The 12,779-nt window shown below is 35.7% G+C and overlaps 1 protein-coding gene across 1 annotated transcript in view; it reads right to left on the reverse strand.

The window, feature by feature from the left end:
• Nucleotides 1–12,779, reverse strand: part of LOC120419950 (MOXD1 homolog 1) — a 104,717-nt gene that overhangs the window by 16,619 nt on the left and 75,319 nt on the right. The window lies entirely within an intron of this gene.

Genomic DNA, 12,779 nt, shown 5'->3' on the forward strand with positions numbered 1-12,779 from the left:
TCCGATGTTCAAATTCAAATAAACCAATGCTTCTTTAATCTTCCTATTCATATATTTTTTTTATTTTTTAAATTTTAACTTGTCAAAATTTCCAATAAGTATAATCTAGAGAAGCCAAAAAAATGTGGACCCCAAAATTTACCTTAAAACATACTCTGCAGTTACACCCCAGAAATGAAATTTAATGTTTTTTTTAAATCCAGAGTGTTTATAGGACGTTATGAAAAAAACTCTAGAAATATTATTTTTATTTATTATTTGTAAGAGGTAAAAGCTTTTTCAAGATAAGTTCAAATTCCATATCTTCTCTCGAGCTTAGCAATTCTAATTTTTTTTTTAATTCTAATTACCTAAGTTAATTTTCAAGGTAATTTCTTTTTTTTTATGTCAAAGCGATGTCAATTTATGTTTCACGTCAACCTCAATATTACATTATATTTTGGAAAAAAAAACTCTGGAGCGGTAATCTTTGTAAAGTTAAGGTTCGCCAATTGTGAATACTCCGGTTTTCCTGATAACTGTAAATATATCTTCAATTTAAATTTACAGTTGACCTTAAAAAGGATGAAAAAAAGTTTAAATTGTTATTTTGAGTCGTTATTTATCATATTGCAAAAATCTCGATACTGGGAAATTATATATTAGCTATGTTTTTACTTCACAAAAATTTAATAATAAGAAGTTTTGTGCAACATTTGAAAAGTCACTCATTGCGAATTATGATTGGTAAACATTTTATAACAATTATAGTAAACTATATAGTTCCTCAAAATTATGAGGATACTTAATTTAACGAATAAATAATGAATTTAATACTTTTCTTTTTAAATTTTGCCACTATTGGCATAGTAAAAAAAAAACTCCCGGGTCCCGGGAATTCCCGGGAAATGGCCAAATTCAACTCTCGATTCCCGGGAAATTGAAAATCTCGAGAATCGTCACCCTCTACCACGGAGTCACAATAAATCTCAATTTTTCGTGACATTTTGACACAATCGAAACAACGAAATCAAAATTCTCACGCTGCCGGCACCCCGCACACAAACAACCATTGCATGCAAATTGGATTGACCGCAGTTGTGGGAGTGTCGAGCCATAGTGCGGCTTGAAAGGACTGCAAACATTGATTTGCATATCGTCACCTTCACCTGTTTGCCTGGTTGGTCTTTTTGTGTTATGTCAATTCAACGAATTTTCATGCATTTTTTAAATATTTAGTTTCATGCTGTATTTGAGTACTGGAGCGATTTTGGCAATCCCAAATTCAATTATAGTATTGAAACTTCAAATAAAACTAAGCCAACCACATAATCCGCTCCAACGGAAATTGCTCAGACATTCCATTAGGGATTCGTCAGTGGCTCTCAGGAATTTTAATATCAATAATGGTAGGCAAAAATCAATTATAACTTCAGCCTGAGACAGCAGCGGCAGTGACGCCGTTACCGGCTTCCAAAGATTTGCCTGAGCAAAATCTATAGGGGAGAGTGGGGAGACTTGATCCCCGGGGACACTTGATCCCAAGCCTGTATCTCGTCAGCATGTGGGTAAAACAATTTGCTTGGTTCTAGAAAGTTGTGCGAAATTGACTTAAACTCATTGTAGAAAACAGAGAAAAAATTAAAAAAATGTTTAGATTGAGTTACACACAATTTTCTAAAAAGTGCTGCAAAAAATCTCCAAGAGATCTTTTTTCTTTATTTTGATATGTATAGAATACGCTAAAAATTTATTCAAAAAATGTTTTTTATACATGAATTGTTTGATAAACTTATCAACTAGGAAGCCCTTACGCATTTAACGTTAAATTTATTGTCATACTATTTTTACAATCAATTATTTAAAAAAGTGCGTTTAGGGAGACTTGATCCCTGCATTTTTACAGTCACTGGAATCAGCCTCAAGATTAATTAATTGGGCTGGGTTTTCGTACATAGTTTCCTTTAGTATAGTTGTACATAACTTACTGCAGTTGAACAATTTTTCAAAAGTTTTGTAAACAAAAATTACCAGCTTTTATAAACATTCTTCTAAAAAAGAATATTTTAAGTTTTTAAACATTTTAAATACTTAACTTGTTATATTTTGAACACAAACGTATAGGTTTTATATAAAATTGCTGTAACTTATAGAAAATTAAAAGTTTGGATGAATAAGAAACATTTTGCTTAAGGTTTCTTCAAAATGTTGAAAGGGGGATCAAGTTACCCCTAACGTTTTGAAAATGCCGGTTTAAAATATTTTTTTTAAACGCTTGGCATGATTCGAAGAGTTCATCTGATGAAATACCCTTATTAGCCAAACATAGTTGAATGTTTAAGCTTTCAATTCATGCAAAAAGTTCATAGTTTTATGAGAATTTGACAGAGTTATGTGCGATACAAAAAAATGGGATCAAGTATCCCCACTCTCCCCTACAGACAGTGTAAATATAGAGAAGCAACCGTTCCGATAAAGACCTCCAGCCGGATCCACCCCCGGGATTCAGAGCCGATCCATCATCCTTGATTCTTAACGACTGCATCGCTGCTGCCAACGCTCTGCCGCTTCAAATTAAATCTACCATCCGCCTCTACACTTCCACAGTCCTCACCTGTTATCACGACTACGGTATTCATTGGCGAAAATCAAATAGACGTTCTCAGACGCAGAAGGATGAGCGAACTCATGGAGCTGGATTGAACACTGAGTATGACGTTCCTTCTTTTCTATCATCTCCAATAGATCTTCAGTGATCTAGAATATCGCTCTCTGGTGTAAACCAGGATCCGAGAAAGGCGGGCACTACATCAAACTCTCGCCTCTAAAACCATTCTGTTTTACCCATCAAGGTGGATCCCGTACCGAAATGTGCCCAGAGCAGCAACTATCACACGAGGAGGCATTCATCAATTACGTCACTGATTGTGCCAACATGATTAAACATTTTAACCATCACTGGACTCTTGTTATTGGTAATTTAAAATAAATTTGAGTGACATGATAGAGACTGCTGACGCAAGAACCAGTTTATTTTAATCTCTATTAGACAAGAGCTCATTCAAGCTCATGCTCCTAAGCTTACTCACGAGTAAATCTAGTGTAAAGAAAGCATTGACAAGCAATCCGAAAAAAACTTTGCAAAACTGATAGAAAAGACTTGACAATGAGCTCACAAGAAAACCGATTTGCAACACTGCACTCCATTCCAGTGCACTGGAGCAGAAAGGAGCATCTGCTCACAAGAGCATAAGAATGTCAACACTGTAGCCAGAGAAAGCTCTGCTTCCATCTCTACCGCACATTAGAGACAAGGATAAGGAATTTGGAAGACAGGAATTGTTGATGCTCCACTATTTCAACAGGATAAGGGAAATCTCCTCAGTATCCTAAAGTCGACGTTGTCGTGCTATCTTGTCGCACGTCACTTTTTGACGTTCCAAGAAAAACACGTTTTAATGTTTGAAATTAAATAAACAAAAAGTAGAGCACTCAATATAAACAGTAACAAACACGTTTTGTTTAGCTGACCATTCGGTGCATTGTCCTAAAGTTTGGTTGCCGGAGTCTTTAGTTATAATTACAAATGTTTACGGTGTCGGGCATGTACGTGTGTCAAACGCGTTCTGACGTGAAATTGCTTTGGCCAGTTGTCGCACTTACAGCATTTTTCAGGGTGTGTCAAGATTGCACGACGTGATTGAAACTATTTTCATTTGAAGAGTGACAACAAAACACGGAGTTTTTTCGATTTTTATTGCATATCTCAGGATTGAACTTGAATTTTGGAAATCTGTGATGATCAAAAGATGAGCTACCCAAAATGCTGTTCTTAACTCAATTTGGCCTAAAATGCACGTATCACAAGATAGCACACAAGCGACGATGTATATTAATTGACACATAATAATATATTTTATCTAAAATCTTCAAAATCGATTCTTCAAATTTAGTAATCTTTAAATCTCAAATCTTCAAATTCTGTTCGTCATTCACGAACCACCCCTACAAACCCGTGGGAACCAAATGCCCCCAAGGAAGCGTCTGAACTCATCCCCCAGCTCCCGTACCTTGAGATGGGATGAACCGGAACTCTTACTGCTACAACCACCGTAGCCGTCGAGGATTTCCACCGGTTGGTGTTTTCCCCATCAGAGCCGTGTGTATTTACACACACACACCAACATCACTGGAGAGTGTTAGATGATGGGAAATCGGTAGCAGTGGAAGCTTCATTATTTTTCTACAAGACGAGATGAAGAGATTTTCCACTTGATCGAGTCCCGGACTCGATTTATTCTTTTTTTTTCTCCTGGCAGTTTCCTTTTCGCCCCATCAGCTTTATTATTTAGCGCCCAAGAGGGTTATCAACGGAGAAAGAGAAAAAAAGTCCTTGAGGCGTTCACCACAATGGTTCGGAAAGTTTGAGTAATGAAATTTCTATAGTGGTAAAATCGGTTTAAAAACCGCGAACCCTTTTTGACTCTTCGATATCTGAATCAATAAAAAAGCGATACTTATCGACGGTAATGAAAAAAATGATGCAAAAAAGTTTCGTCGTTAGACTACACTTTGGGCAATAACTTTGCCGTCGAACGACAAAAATTCCCCGTAAAACTTTGCCCTCATGAATCACACCGGCGTTTTTTTTTCTTATCAGCGAACGACCATCGTTTAAAATTCGACCTTTTTTCTGCAAAGTTGTGCCACTACTGCTAAATGCATTTTATTGAAAACAAATTGCGAAACTATTTTTTTTTTTTTTTTTTTTTTTTTTTTTTTTTTTTTTTTTTAATTTATATTTATTCAGTTTTTCTTTTCCATGTACATTCATTCAGTTAAAATATTATTGAGTGTCCAATCACAATCGATGACTTTTCACCTCAATTTTAAATACTAGCAACTTTCATTTATTCATGAAATATTGTAGCTTTCGCTATTCAGTGATTTCAAATGTAGGAGGTCCTACATGTACAATAGGGAAAAGGGATACCTTAAAACTAACTTATAAACTATATAAAGAGCGGATCAATGCAGCTGAAGACTGCAATGATTTTTGTCGAAATGCATCAATAATCCTATTGGACATAACATCCAAAGTGTCAACTTCGGCTAATTGATGAAGTTCACTGGTGCTGAACCAAGGAGGAAGTTTCAGAATCATTTTCAGAATTTTGTTCTGAATCCTCTGAAGTTTTTTCTTCCTGGTTAAGCAACAGCTTGTCCAGATCGGCACAGCATAAAGCATGGCAGGTCTGAAAATTTGTTTATAAATTAACAGTTTATTCTTGAGACAAAGTCTAGAATTCCTGTTTATAAGTGGATACAAACATTTAATATATTTGTTACACTTAACCTGGATACTTTCAATGTGATCCTTGTAAGTAAGGTTTTTGTCAAAAGCAAGTCCAAGATATTTCACTTGATCCTTCCACTTTAAATTTACCTCATTCATCTTTATAATGTGATGACTTTTTGGTTTAAGAAAATCAGCCCTTGGTTTGTGAGGGAAAATAATAAGTTGAGTTTTTGCAGCATTTGGAGTAATTTTCCATTCTTTTAAATAAGAATTGAAAATATCCAAGCTTTTTTGTAATCTTCTTGTGATGACACGAAGGCTTCTACCTTTGGCGGAGATGCTTGTATCATCAGCAAAAAGTGATTTCTGACATCCTGGGGGCAAATCAGGCAAGTCAGAAGTAAAAATATTGTATAAAATTGGACCCAAAATGCTTCCTTGAGGGACGCCAGCACGTACAGGTAGTTGATCAGATTTGCTGTTCTGATAACATACCTGTAGAGTACGATCCGTCAAATAATTTTGAATAATTTTCACGATATAAATCGGAAAATTAAACCTTTTTAATTTCGCAATCAAACCTTTATGCCAAACACTGTCAAATGCTTTTTCTATGTCTAGAAGAGCAGCGCCAGTAGAATAGCCCTCAGATTTGTTGCTTCGAATTAAATTTGAAACTCTCAACAACTGATGAGTAGTTGAATGCCCAAGGCGAAATCCAAACTGCTCATCAGCGAAAATTGAATTTTCATTAATGTGCGTCATCATTCTATTAAGAATTATTCTTTCGAATAATTTACTAATAGATGAAAGCAAACTAATGGGCCGATAGCTTGAAGCTTCGGCAGGATTTTTGTCCGGTTTCAAAATCGGAACTACTTTGGCATTTTTCCAACTACTGGGAAAATATGCCAAATCAAAACATTTGTTGCAAATTTTGACCAAGCTACTTAAAGTTGCTTCTGGTATTTTTTTAATTAAAATGTAAAAAATGCCATCCTCACCAGGGGCTTTCATATTTTTAAATTTTTTGATAATAGATTTTATTTCATTCAGATCCGTATTAAAAACTTCATCTGATGAAAATTCTTGTTCAACAATATTCTGAAATTCTATTGAAATTTGATCTTCAATAGGACTCAAAACATTTAAGTTGAAATTATGAGCACTCTCAAACTGCTGAGCAAGTTTTTGAGCTTTCTCCCCATTAGTTAAAAGAATATTATCACCATCTTTTAAAGAAGGGATTGGTTTTTGAGGTTTCTTAAGAACCTTTGAAAGTTTCCAAAAAGGTTTGGAATAAGGTTTAATTTGTTCGACATCTCTTGCGAACTTTTCATTTCGCAGGAGAGTGAATCTGTGGTCAATAACCTTTTGCAAATCTTTTTGAATTCGCTTCAGTGCAGGATCACGAGAACGTTGATACTGTCTTCGACGAACATTTTTCAGACGAATCAGAAGCTGAAGATCGTCATCAATAATGGGAGAATCAAATTTGACTTGGACTTTAGGAATAGCAATATTCCTAGCATCCAAAATTGCATTAGTTAAAGATTCCAAGGCTGAATCAATATCAGCTTTGGTTTCTAAAACAAAATCATGATTTAAATTATTCTCAATATGATGCTGATACCTGTCCCAATTAGCTTTGTGGTAATTAAACACAGAACTATTGGGTCTGGTAACTGCTTCATGAGAAAGTGAAAAAGTTACTGGAAGATGATCAGAATCAAAATCAGCATGAGTCACTAAAGGACCACAATACTGACTTTGATTTGTCAAAACCAAATCAATTGTTGATGGATTTCTAACAGAAGAAAAGCAAGTTGGCCCATTCGGATATAAAACCGAATAAAGACCAGAAGTGCAATCTCTGAATAGAATTTTACCATTGGAATTTACTTTTGAATTATTCCAAGATTGGTGTTTGGCATTAAAATCACCGATGATCAAAAATCGAGATCTATGCCGAGTAAGTTTATTCAAATCCCCTTTGAAATAATTTTTATTTTCCCCAGTGCATTGGAAAGGCAAATATGCAGCTGCAATCATAATTTTCCCAAAAGAAGTTTCAAGTTCAATGCCCAAACTTTCAATAACTTTTAACTTAAAGTCACGTAACGTGCTATAAGTCATACTACGGTGGATAACTATTGCAACTCCACCGCCATTTCGATTTATTCTGTTATTGGTTATAACTTTATAATCTGGATCACTTTTCAAATAAGTGCCAGTTTTTAAAAATGTTTCGGTTATAACAGCAACATGCACGTTATGAACTCGTAAAAAGTTGAAAAATTCATTTTCTTTCGCTTTTAAAGAGCGAGCATTAAAATTCATAATATTGATGGAATTACTTAGATCCATGATTAAACTTCAGGGTAAGAACAACATCATTCGCAAATTTTAATCCAATCTGGATAGCTTCCATCATGGATGTAGCATTACTCATTGTTTGAATCAAACCAAACAGTGAGTTTTGCAAAAAAGTCATTTTTTCAAACGTAACATCGCCGAGATCAGAAGATCCCAAAGCGTTGCCAGCAGAAAAATTTTCAAATGAAATTTGAGGTACCTGCCCAATTTGAAAATTGGTAGAGGATTTAAAATTCGTGGATGAACCCGAACCCGAAACGACGTTGGCATAAGAAATACCATTGCTGTTACCTAACTTTTCCATGGTAGGGGTATTTCTAGCATTGTTCGAGTGAGACAGCACGAACGTTTGATTTAAAGATGCAGGTACAACCTGACTTTGAGAAAATTTCGGTTTGGATTTCGGCTGATGCTTAGCACGAGAATCCAAAACCTTTTTTCTGATGGGGCAATCCCAGAAATTTGATTTGTGATTTCCACCACAATTTGCACATTTAAATTGGGTGACTTCTTTCACGGGACAATTGTCCTTGTCGTGAGAAGAATCCCCGCAAACCATGCATTTTGGAACCATGGAGCAATGATCAGTACCGTGACCGAATGCCTGGCAACGCCGGCACTGGGTCAGATTCTGGCCATTACCGCCATGTTTCTTAAAATGCTCCCACTTTACCCGTACATGGAACAAAAACTGAACTTTGTCCAAAAGTTTCAAATTGTTGATTTCATTTCTGTTGAAATGAATCAGATAAAATTGTGAAGTCAAACCAAAGCGAGAAATATTCCCGTTTGATTTTTTCTTCATTGGTATTACTTGGGATGGGGCAAAGCCAAGCAACACCTTAAGTTCGTTTTTGATCTCATCCACCGACAAGTCGTTGGAGAGACCTTTCAGGACCGCCTTGAATGGACGAGCATTCTTGGTCTCATACGTGTAGAAATTGTGTTTGTGGTTTTTCAAATAACCAACAAAAGTTTGGTGATCTTGTAAAGATTCCGTCAACAAGCGACATTCTCCTCTTCGACCAAGCTGGAACGAAACCTTCAAATTGCAAGTTTCCTTGCAATTCTTCAGTTGCGTTCGAAAGCTGGCCAAATCGGAGACGGAAGTCACTACAATTGGCGGAGCCTTTACTCGTTTCTCGACGGCAGAAGGCTCAGTACGAGGAGAAGGATCCTTGTCAACAGTTTCGGATAAAACACCGAAACTGTTTGTCAATGGAATTGGAGGATTGACCTCACTTTCAGAATCAGAATCAGACCTCGGATGAGGCTGTTTTCTTTTTCTGTTTCCGTTAGCCGATTTAGCGTTCAAACGCTTCACCGACGTAACGACCAAATCTTCAGAAGATTTGCGTTTACCTTTGTTTTGACGCATTTTGCAAGCAAAGTTCTCTTAAAAAGATAGCTTCGTTTGTAAAATACAACAAAATTTCAGGTGGGGTTAGTCTTGAAAAGACTGTTTAGAATTTTGGAAAGTAACTCAGGTAGTCTTTAAAAAGACTGTGAATTTTGTTTGAAATAACTCTGAGCTTAGGTAGTAAAAAATACCGCAGCTCTAGTGTCCGTTCACCACGAAGGTTCGCAAGACACTGAGCGAAACTATTTGAGTTTGCTTTGCAAGCGGTGTACTTTGCTGTTCAGGGGGGAGCGTGTTATTTCTGTATCGAATTACACTCTTGTTACGACTAATCTGCCAAGAAATGATGACATAAGAAGGAAAGATATTTTGATTGACATCTGGAAGCTTACGGCTTGGGGCGTTTGCTGACGTTAATTGGATCGGACGATTTCTTCGGAGGCATTATGATAGCTAATGTTTGGTTGTTTATTTGTGATATTGAGAATTTTGCTATGCAACGTCTTCAGTTACTTGCACATTATGAAATGAGTCATTGATAGTTTCTGTATACAATATATTTAATTAATTGTCAGGGGACCCTTTTGTATCACTCTAAACTGTTTGGAAAACTTTTCAACTGTTCTGGAACCACAATTATGATTCATATGTAGTGATGTCCCTGGGAATCCCTATGAACTATTTTTGACCACTTTTAAGATATTCGGGGTACTCCAAAACTCTCAGGAATGAATCATAGTCGTGATCTCGGCAGATTAACATCTGTATTGCAATACACTTTGGGCGACCTAGAATATCCTAAATGTCGTCCAAAGAGTTAATAATGATGCCATTACTGAATGTGAACCTCCATCAAAATCATAGTTACGGTGGTAGACCCCAAGAAAAGTGTTAAGCTAAGTTTCAAAAATTTTAACCAGCTTCAAGTTCTGTTTCATTTTATCACTTTGCCTAAATGTTTGAAAAAAATCTCGAAATTGAATTTGGTAGCAGCTTGTTTTACAGTAAATATAAAAAAAATGTTAAACTAAAAACATTCAAGTTATTCTTTTTAGAACATATTTTGACGATTTTACTTGTGTCATGTGACTTTGGTAATGTTAAAAATAGTATTTCTTGGTTCTATTTTGGCTGTGTTTGTATGTCAAAATAAGCAAGCAGATTTTGTGTGTGTCTCAAACTATAAAATTTTGACACGCTTTGTTGCGCTAATGGGATAAGTTCATGCTAAACAATGTGAAAAACCCTCAAAACTCGAAAAAGTGGCTGGAAAAATATGAAAATTTCAAATGGCCAAAAGCTGATGATTGTTGTTTGTAGAATAGGTCTAAAACTACCAATAAAAAAACTAAACAATATAATTACTAGGATGTAACAAAAACGACTTTTGGCGGCCATTCATGGGTTTGTTTCGGTGGGCATACTGAGCCCAAATCCAAAATACGAGCTTGATTTGACGTTACAGGATCGCTTTGCCTTTGAATTTTAAATGGGATTTAACCCGTAAAAAGACAATACATATTTCAAAAATATCAGTTTTTGAGGCACTTTGGCCACTGAAGCACTTATTTTCAACATCACTAGCCAAAGTGCCGCAAAAATTGTCATTTTTGAAACACAGAAAAAAGTAGAATTTTGGAATGTTGAAAATTTGGTAGGTTGAATATAACTCTTTTTAAAGTAATATTAGGTCGTTGCAAATATTTTTTGAAGTTTATGTCCCTCGGCTCGGGGTGACATAAACTTTGAAAAATATTTGCAACGGCCTTACATAGAAAATGTGTAAAAATGTCAACCTGATGAAAATTCACCAAAATCGAGAATGAAAAAATGGGTTTAGAGTCGCCACCATAGTAAAACCCAAATGAGTATAATTTCAATGGAAAAATGAGTAAAGGTGGAAAGTATCGACTAAGGAAAAAAATGTGTTCAAGCATATCGACGGTAACATTTCAAATAGCATCATATACAAACCATTCGTTTTGAGAAAGACGCATTCGAAAGCAGAGCATTATTTTTCAATTCCCATTTTAACATAAAAGCAAATGAAGATAGGGGAATTATACCCATTTTAATCACTCTAAGCCATTCCGATTCTCATCACTTTTACCGTTTTCCGCTATTAAATCAAAATTTTCATATGTATTAACAATGAAGAGTTGCTTGCTCACTTTTATTTAAGCTATTTATTACTTTGGAACAGTCAAAACACTTTATGGAAGCTGTAATTCATGATCAAAGTGCTGATAGGCCGATAATAGAAATAGGCTGAGAAAAGGTATAGTTCCCCTAGTACAATGATAACAAACGATGTTTTATCGATTTTTGATCATTCATATTCAATAAAACTTTATTTAAGTCATTATATTCAAGAAAAATAAACATGATTCGTTTGGCTGTCATTGGAGGGGAAGTTTTGTTATGATTCGCTTTTCGTCGCCAAACGTACAGTCTTTTTCATGATGCTTTTTTTCGTCGCAAGGTTCATGTAGTCTTTTATTTGACAGTTTGACAGGACTTTATAAACAAGCACTGCTGTTGCCAGCGCTTTATTTATAATCATTACTTAACAAAGTTTACTGAAGTAACTTTTGCTCATTTTTGGTGGAAAGGTAGCTTATTAAGAGTACTTTCAGAAAATGCAGTAATCCAGAAAGTGTCATAATGTAGATGATGCCTTTTTTAAATGTTGCAAAGTAATATAAAGTCAATCCGCGAAATAGATGAGTTCAAAAAGAAAATTAATGTTGCCAGTTGCCAGGCCATAAAAATAATTTTGGAAACATTTTTTTTGAGTTTCTTTTAAAAAGGTCCAATAAATGAAATTATTTTTTTACCTTTTCAGTGTTGTTTAATACCTATAGCGTTTCGAAAGACATCTTAAAACCAAATAAAAAAAACCCGATTTAATCCCACCTGGGGTGAGATAGAGCCTTTCTTACAAAAGGAAGATAACGGCAGTTGATTTTTTTTCAAAGAAATAGCAAAATAAAGAATGGTCCATTCATTAATCAATTCAAAACTCAACATGATTTTTTCATAAAACTGAAAAGCGCTGGATTTGCCTCATTTGCCATGGCCGGGTGTAAGCTGTGCTCGCACACAAGCATTTTCGATTTTTTAAATCAGAACAAATTATTTGTGAGGCAGAGTATTCTCTGAGTGTTTTTTGCACTTTTCAAAATATCAAGAATTAACGAGAAAACAAATAATTCCGTCTTGCTCCAGAGCGTTAAAGTTACAAAACGACTGGCACCCGAGAATTTGCCGTGTTGTAAACGATGTAACGGTAAAGCCGCATAAATGTTCTTGAAAGCTTTGAAACGCCTACTGGAATTCACTAAACTGACATTTAGGCGTTAGGCAAAATTGTGAGCTTTCAATAAGCAAGCCAGAAAATTATGTAGTATGCATTTAGGCGTTTTTGGGATTGGGAAGCATACTGCGACTGAGCGCTCGGTGAGACTTCACTACGACAAACGCAAACGTACCGAATGAACCACCTTGACTCATACGCTGGGTTCATTGCCGACGAGCCGATACGATGAACCAAAATACTAACACACAAAAAGGCTCGTATCGAAGCTAGAATATCAAACCCGCGATGTGCGTTGTCACTGGCGCATGGGAAGCTTGGACGGTCACCAGAAATTCGTTCACTAAGAGATCGATCAGAGAATGAGCAAAACAAAAAAGAAAGGCAAAAGAATGAGCATGGGGCTTCAGAACGGATAGCTGCTTGCGTCTAGTTTGCGTTCACTGAAG

The sequence above is a fragment of the Culex pipiens genome, chromosome 2 (assembly GCF_016801865.2).
Source record: "Culex pipiens pallens isolate TS chromosome 2, TS_CPP_V2, whole genome shotgun sequence".
NCBI classification, from domain to species: Eukaryota; Metazoa; Arthropoda; class Insecta; order Diptera; family Culicidae; genus Culex; species Culex pipiens.